The sequence below is a fragment of the Adiantum capillus-veneris genome, chromosome 13 (assembly GCF_014529385.1).
Source record: "Adiantum capillus-veneris isolate H3 chromosome 13, ASM1452938v2, whole genome shotgun sequence".
Classification (NCBI taxonomy): Eukaryota; Viridiplantae; Streptophyta; class Polypodiopsida; order Polypodiales; family Pteridaceae; genus Adiantum; species Adiantum capillus-veneris.
In genome coordinates this window covers 42,158,228-42,165,853 of record NC_140943.1, presented here as the reverse complement: position 1 = coordinate 42,165,853, position 7,626 = coordinate 42,158,228, and the positions used below count along the sequence as shown (strand labels likewise).

General features: G+C 40.9%; 1 pseudogene; it reads left to right on the top strand.

Moving 5' to 3' along the window:
- Window positions 1-6,486: 6,486 nt before the first annotated feature.
- LOC147443874 (uncharacterized) lies at window positions 6,487-7,395 on the top strand (annotated as a pseudogene).
- The last annotated feature ends 231 nt before the right edge of the window (window positions 7,396-7,626 follow it).

Below are 7,626 nucleotides of genomic sequence, written 5' to 3'. Positions count from 1 at the left end.
ATGCTCACTATGTTCATGATATTTTCCGCTACACACAAGCTATTAGGCCATTAAATGTTACATTGGTATCAGAGCCCAAGGTTTCTCAATCTTTTCTTGCTCAAGAAGGGAGGTCCTCAAGCTAGCTATAAATGGTTGGTACTATTAATTGCAATTGAGTAAGTAGAATAGGAAATTTTCAGCCTTGCAGTGTGCCTGTCTTCGTGTAGATAACGGGGCATCACGTCGAGAGCTATGGTCTTAATAGTGGAGTCCTACGGTCCTTTCTACGACTTAACCACTATTGAGCTATTAGAAGCTTAACAACATCCGGTGCTATTTTGGTGTTGAATGACCCTCTCTTCTATTCCTTTCAATTAATGGTATTCGAGCCACAGGTACAGTAACTTGAGTGCTTTTCTAAAGGGGTAAAGATGAGTAGCAACTAGGGATTGTAGTAGTGCCAAAGTACACCTAAAAAATTTTACACCTAAAAGTTGTTAGAATGGCTGCCAATAGTAAAGAGAGTGAAATTAATGTTGATAGATTTAATTTTGCTAGTGAGCAGGCTAGTAATGATGTCCCTATGCTTGTGAACTACCTTGTTTCTAGGCTTCAACAGGCCATGGGCAATCCATATCTCCAAAGTGAAGTGCATTGGAAGCTTTGCGCTCATGGGATTCTCCAAACTTCCCACCATGACAAGAGAGTACCTAGGAAGCCTCCTTGTGACACTCCCAAAAGAGGTATCTCTCCAATTTGGGAAGAAGAAGAGGATCCATACGAAGGGCTCAAAAATTTTCTTCTTGATGACACATCTCCTTCTCAAAGGATAACTCAAGAGCCCCCACCAAAGGAACGAGAAAGAAGTGAGTATCCTGCCACCTCGACGGAGATGGCTCCACGAAGACGGCGGGCAAAATGCTCTCCATGACCTCTTAAACAGAGAAGACCATCGCACACTTCTCCACACCATAATTCAAAGAGGTGTGACAAAAATCAAGAGAAGAAAAAGGCAAGAAAGAGGTCACCCTCTTCTCCATCTTCTTCATCCTCTTCGTCTTACGAAGAAAGTGTTGGTTCGGACAAAGAGAACCAAGGCAAGAAAAAGGTGAGAGAGAGGTCACCCTCTTCCTCAAATTCTTCATCTTTTGAAGAAAGTGACGGTGCAACTTTTGCACCATCAAAAATAAGAGGCCATAAGAAATCCTATGCCACATGGAAGAGGTCGTCCAAGCTCAAGAAGTTCAAAGAGGGAGAAAAGAGCATCTCTTTCCTTACCGACAATGGCACCTTTGGTTCCACGGACAAAGTCTTGGCATTTATCCAACAATACGATGCGGCATTTGAAGATGAGGGCTTCACGGAGTCCTCTAAGCTATGCCATGTAGCTATGCACTTTCAAAAGTCCGCCAGGAAATGGTGATCTAGCCTACGGGCAAATGGTGAAGCTCCACAAACATGGAAAGCTTTAAGAGATTCCATTGTGAAGGCGTTTTTGGCCACCGATGCCAAAGACAAAGTACTCACCGAATGGTGAAGCTTGAAGCTCTCTCCCTATGAATCCATTCACAAATATGTAGACAAGTTTTGGGACCTATATCTCAGAACCACTGTCTTCAAAAAGATGGATTTTGGAGAGAAAAAGAAACAATTTTGTGTGGGCTTAACTGAAGAAATGGCGGAGTATGTCAACTCCCAAAGGCTACGCACTATATCTGCGGTTATACACCAGATTATGGTGGCTTCTTGAATCAATTTCCAAACAGGGGCTACGAGAAATTCTAAGCGCACAAAAAACAAGGATTCCAATGAGCCTAAGGAGAAGCACAATGTCCAAAAGACTCCTAAGGGCAATTCCAATAACAAAAAAGCTAAGGAGAAGGGAGTTTACAAAGGCAAAAGCAAGCTCTCTCTTGAAGAGCTTGAGCGTTATCACAAGGATAACCATTGTTTCAAGTGCGGCCAGCAAGGGCATGTGTACCGCGCTTTTCCCCAAAAGAACACCGGCCATGAGTCTCCTAGAGCTACCTTGGTTGAAATCCAAGAAGAGGAAGCTCACCACAAAAGATCATCTCTATGCCATGCTTGGGGAAAGGTAAGAAGAGAACATGATTCTTTTATTCTCTTTGACCCTGGTTCTACTCATAATTTCATATCCATAGAGTTGGCCACCAAGCTAGGCATCCAAGCCTATGAGATGGGAGATGTCCTACCCGCAGATGGTGCTTTCAAGAGGCAAGAAGCTTCAGTCACTCCCTTAATTGGGAAATTGAGGCTCCATGTGTAACATTTAATGGTCTAGAAACTTGTGCATAGTGGAAAATAGCATGAACATAGTGAGAATTTCATTAGGATAGATTCCTAATGAGAATAACAAGAGTGCTTGGGTGGAGAGAGCAACAAAAAATATCACACCTAGTTAGATAGCATGAACAATACTTCAAAAGAGAGATACATTAAGCAATTGACAACAGTTGAGGATCGGATTTGCATGGAGCCGGGGTCCCCCCTCCAAAAGGCTTTGTATTATGGTTTCTCCCATCAAGAGAGACATTTTACAATACAATTCTTTGTGTTCGTTCAATACTAGCTTTTTCAATGAAGATGGAAACTTCATGCACTAATCAAAACACTTATCAAACACAATATCAATTCCCTCACAGTCTCAGACCCAAGACCTCACACACCTTCAAAGATGGTGAGAGCTAGCGGGGTATGAGAGTAGGTTGAGAGGAAGAAGGAATATTCTTACGAGAAAGATGTACATTTCCTCACATAATCACTCTTATTAGCATAGCCTAACTTAGTAATTAGCATGGTAAAGGAGATGAGCATGCATTGAAGCTTGGCTTGGCTCTTGGTTGGATTTGAATCACAAATCCAAGAGTTGTTCGTGTAGGCCTCCCTTCTCACCAGCTTGGAGTAGGTGGTAGGCTTTCCATCAAAGCTTGAGAAGGAGAGAGAGAGTCTTCTTGCTTCACACATGAAATTGTGTGAGTGTGTGTGTGTGTGTGTGATAATGCCTTGCAAAAATCAGCCACCTCTCTCTCTTGGTCGACCTCTCTTGCTATTTGCTCATCCTCACACCTCATTGGACCTCCCCAAGCCTAGACAACGGAAATTGAGCAGCATAAGTGATAGTCTTCTGACATGTGTCCCCCTTTCCCCTTTTGTGAGAGCTTTAGGTAATCACTTAATTCAGCTAAATTCTCATTGGACCCCTTTGCCTCCTGGCCAATAGGATTTTGAAACCTTAGAAATTTGGAAGTCGTAATGGGCTGAACCCTCAGGTCTTTGGAGCCCATTGTTGCACATAGATCTTTTGCAGATGCCCCCCCTTTGGATCCCTATTTTACCTCCTTTGTATCCCTTCTGTGAACGTTCTACTAACTTAACCAATATTCTAGCTTTTCTCCCTTGGCACTTCCACATATTAAATGATCAGTTTAGCATGAGAAAATCATTTAGGAGAATTAGATATTGATTATTATGACATTACCTCTCTCTTGAAATCATAGTTGTCCTCGAATATGGGGTAGAGAAGATAAAGCATATTCATTAGTAATTTTCCTAGCGGGTAGAGGAGCCCTATTTTACCCTACAACATCGTTTCAGAATGGATGACTAGTCCATTTGGTGCTTGAGAGCCTAAGCTGCCGCAAGCATGTCTGCACATTGGTCCTATCAATCTTCCATAGTAGAGTGACAAGCTCTACTTGGTGTTTGGGAGACGTCGTCTCCGCAAACTTGATCTAAGCATGCATACTACTTCATTTTTGTGCACAATAAAGAAAAAGAGAGTCTTATTAGACAAAGACTTTGTTCATTGACATTTGTACATTCGCTTACTCTAGGGAAGCATTGTAAGCATTGGCAAGGTTTAGGTTATCCTTTAATTGTATGCCTTGCATCCATCTAGCATCTTCAAAAGGATAATTCTTAAACTTAATAAGATATCATTTTGGATAGTCTTACCGCCTCTTAGTACCTTGTCTTCATGTCGGAGAATGGACTCGGATTGCAGCACCTCTTCTTGGTCCTCGATCTCCAGTGAGTCTTCAATAGTTGGTTCTTGAGGAGGCTCTAATAAGATATCGTTTTGGATAGTCTTACCGCCTCTTAGTACCTTGTCTTCATGTCGGAGAATGGACTCGGATTGTAGCACCTCTTCTTGGTCCTCGATCTCCAGTGAGTCTTCAATAGTTGGTTCTTGAGGTGGCTCTCCTTTGTAAGGCTTTAATAGGCTCACATGAAAAGCATTGTGTATGAGCTAATGACTAGGCAACTTGAGTTGATAGGCCATCTCATTGATTGGCCTAAGAATCTGGAAAGGACCATAGTACCTCATTAGGAAAATTCGGAGGTCAAAATGTATTTTTTGCACTCTCTCTCTCTAGAAAATATGGTGAATAATAGAGATGGGTCTTTCATGGTAAAAGTTCAAAAAGTATACTTTAAGTAGATTCCTTACTCTTCTGAACATTTGTTCGTAATGATTGAGGGATAATCTTCTTTTCAGTTGCATTGAATGAACCTCGTCAACATGGAGGGAATGAGGCTAACATGGAGGGACGAAGGCGCAGCCACCTATTCACTTTCCATTAAATTTGCACATTTGGCTAATGGCGCACTCCTCAAATGGCACAAATGTTACGCAGAAACGAGCCAAATATTATCTTCACATTGATTTGGACAATGAGTACCAACCATTGATTAAGCGTAGTAAAGCAAACACACATATACCTCCCGCATCCATAGACACGCTCAGAGCTCAGGGAGCTAAACACATAGATATCTAGATGAGAGGCTCTCTCTATCCTAAGAATCCAATGACTAATGCGTCTCCACCGTTTGTCAATCCTACAAGCTTATTGACCTTTTCTGGTGATGGATAAAAGGGCCTTCTAGGTTATTGTAAATCTCTTACAAGGGAAGATGAAACTTATAAGGGCATTCTCCAAGCTCAACAATGTGAGATTGTTCGTCTTTCACATTTACATTATACAGATCAGGTTACCATTTTCCAACACAAAACAGAGGTACAGGAACTGAAAGTAAAGGTACGAAGTTGTCAAATGAAGGACACCATCTTGGGTGGTCGTATCCGAAAGAAGAAATTGCGCAATCTTGAAACATTGCAGGTTGCATCCGGAGGTCTCAAGAAAAGAATCCGAGCATTAAGGTGATGCTTCTTGGTTGGCTAAATTGTCTTAGTTAAGTAATCTTTTTGTTTTTTCTTGTTATGCATTGTTTTCATGTGCCTAAATAGTGTTAGTGAAGTAAATTTTCTATTATTTACTTATGCATTGTCTTCATGTAGAGATTCAATCTATCCTGACAAGGAAAACATTGACCCCAAAGCCAATATAGGAAAGAGATTGAAGCCACTTATAAGTAGAAGCCTGGCAGCAGATATAGTCCATGACAAAAAGTTTAAGGTCCTACAACGAAATGTAGTGGACCGCTTTATTTCAAAGAACTCAGTGCCTGCAAAAGAGATACAAGGCACACTTGATTCACTTGGTGTAAGCAAAAGAGCATATTTGGCTATACAAAAATATGTCTCATCCATCTTTGTTAAGAAGGGTATAGAATCCAAACTTTTACCATCAACCTCAAGTGTTTGGAAAGAGAGGCTTCAGCTTAACGAGGCACAGGCAGACTATCTTGGACAGCCCTTTCATATTAAAGCAACTTACAGTGGCCATGGAGCAAACATGGCATATGATGAGTTCAATAATATTTTTATGGACCTGCAAATGCTACAGAAGAGAATGGTGGAGTTTTACAACATCACATTTGAAGAGTCACGAGGGGTATTACATTTTGTGTTAAAATTGGATGAGTGTGAGCTTGTTAAAGAGAAAAAGCTCGAGCGTGTTACTATTACTTTAATGAATAGAGCCCTCTCAAAGTGTCCCAATGATGTCCTTTGGCTTTTAGTGTTCAATCAGAATCTAACATATGGTGGCTTGGTGCGTTTGAGGTAAGCGAGATTCTCAGCTAAGCTCAAATGTTCACATCTACTTAAGTCTCATTTATATTTTGTTGCAGGTAAAGAAAGAAGATCATGAGATTCTATATTGGGTGTTCCATAGAACTAATATTCCGGAGGTGATTGATCGACAGACTAACCAGGGAGAGGTACTATGTCTAGATGGAAGGGGAGACTTTCAAGTTCAGTGGCATCTTGCAGGTGACCTGAAAACATTAAAGTGCATGTATAATTGTGGAATGGGTGCAATGGCAAAGTTGCCGTGTTTGTTCTGTATGGAGCCTGCAAAGGTCATGGACCCAAAGTGCTGGAGAAAAGCTCCAACACGTCACATGGAGGACCCTGCTTTTCGACCGGTTTTGAAAATACCACTTGTGAATGTCCACATATGTACAATGCATGCCCTTTGTAGAATTGTGGAGAAATTGGTCTACTTATATATCGAATTTTCTTGGAAAATTAAGAACTCAGCAGACCTACAAGTAGCCCTGCAGTGCTTAGAATTGGTACTGTCGGATATGGGTCTTCATGGTGGCAATGTGAAAATGCAGCGGGATGAAAAGAGATCAACTGCTGAGAAGGATGTCCCATGCAAACCATCCATCGGTGGGGTGAAGGCACGGAGGTTTTTATATAAACCCCAAGGAGTACGAGATCGGAAGCTAACAAAACATGGAAAAATATATAACACATCTTATGTTAGAAAGGTAGAGTATCAAAGGTGAAAAAAGCTACATATTGTAGTCAAAGATCAAGAACCAGCTACTCGTAACGCGAAAGCTGAGGTTTGGAAATCAATAGACATCCTATTTTTGATGTGCGACAAAGATGATTGGTCACAAGGTGATATGAACAAGTTCAAGGAGAATCTCAACCTTCTCAAAAAATCATTCAAGACAGCATGGACAGACACCCAGATTACTCACTACATGGTATTATTGTGTATTTGATTCTCTTTTATGTGTAACTATGTGAGTGTAAACCATTCTAAGTAATCTGTTTTCATATCCAACACATCATTTTCAATCATTTACCATATTATACAAAAGTATGGGAACCCGGCAATATGGAATATCCAAGGAATGGAAAAGTCTCATTACATGGCGAGAAATGCTTATTTCAGGCACACACGACATGGTGGCTCTCGAATCAAGGCTAACAGTTTGAGAGAACTATTTGAATGGTTCTATCGTAGAATCATTCATCGAATGCAGGTAAAAGAAGTCTTGGCCTCTTCAGCAACAACACAAGCCATCAGACATTTACAACAACAAAAAGTTAAAAGATCAATGGCATACAACAATTCCGGTGCTCGTGAAAGTCAACGAAGGTGGAGAGAGACAATGGTGTATGTGAACCACATGTGGAGAAAGATACTCTCAGTGGATGAAATCGTACAAATTTTCTGTAATACATGATCTTATATAGTTGCTACTTGAAGTGTATCAAGATTTTGAAGGTTCAATTTTGTTTTTTGGCACATCACCCTTGTAACGAATCATGAGATGTTTGCCATACTCTAAAAGTTCATCTGGGTTTTGTCTGCCAAGAGCTAGTGCCATTTCTCTGTAAGTGTAGTAATATGTTGGCCGACCACCTGTATAGCCCGGGCAGTAACCAAAACAATCTATGGCAAACACTTTGTCTAC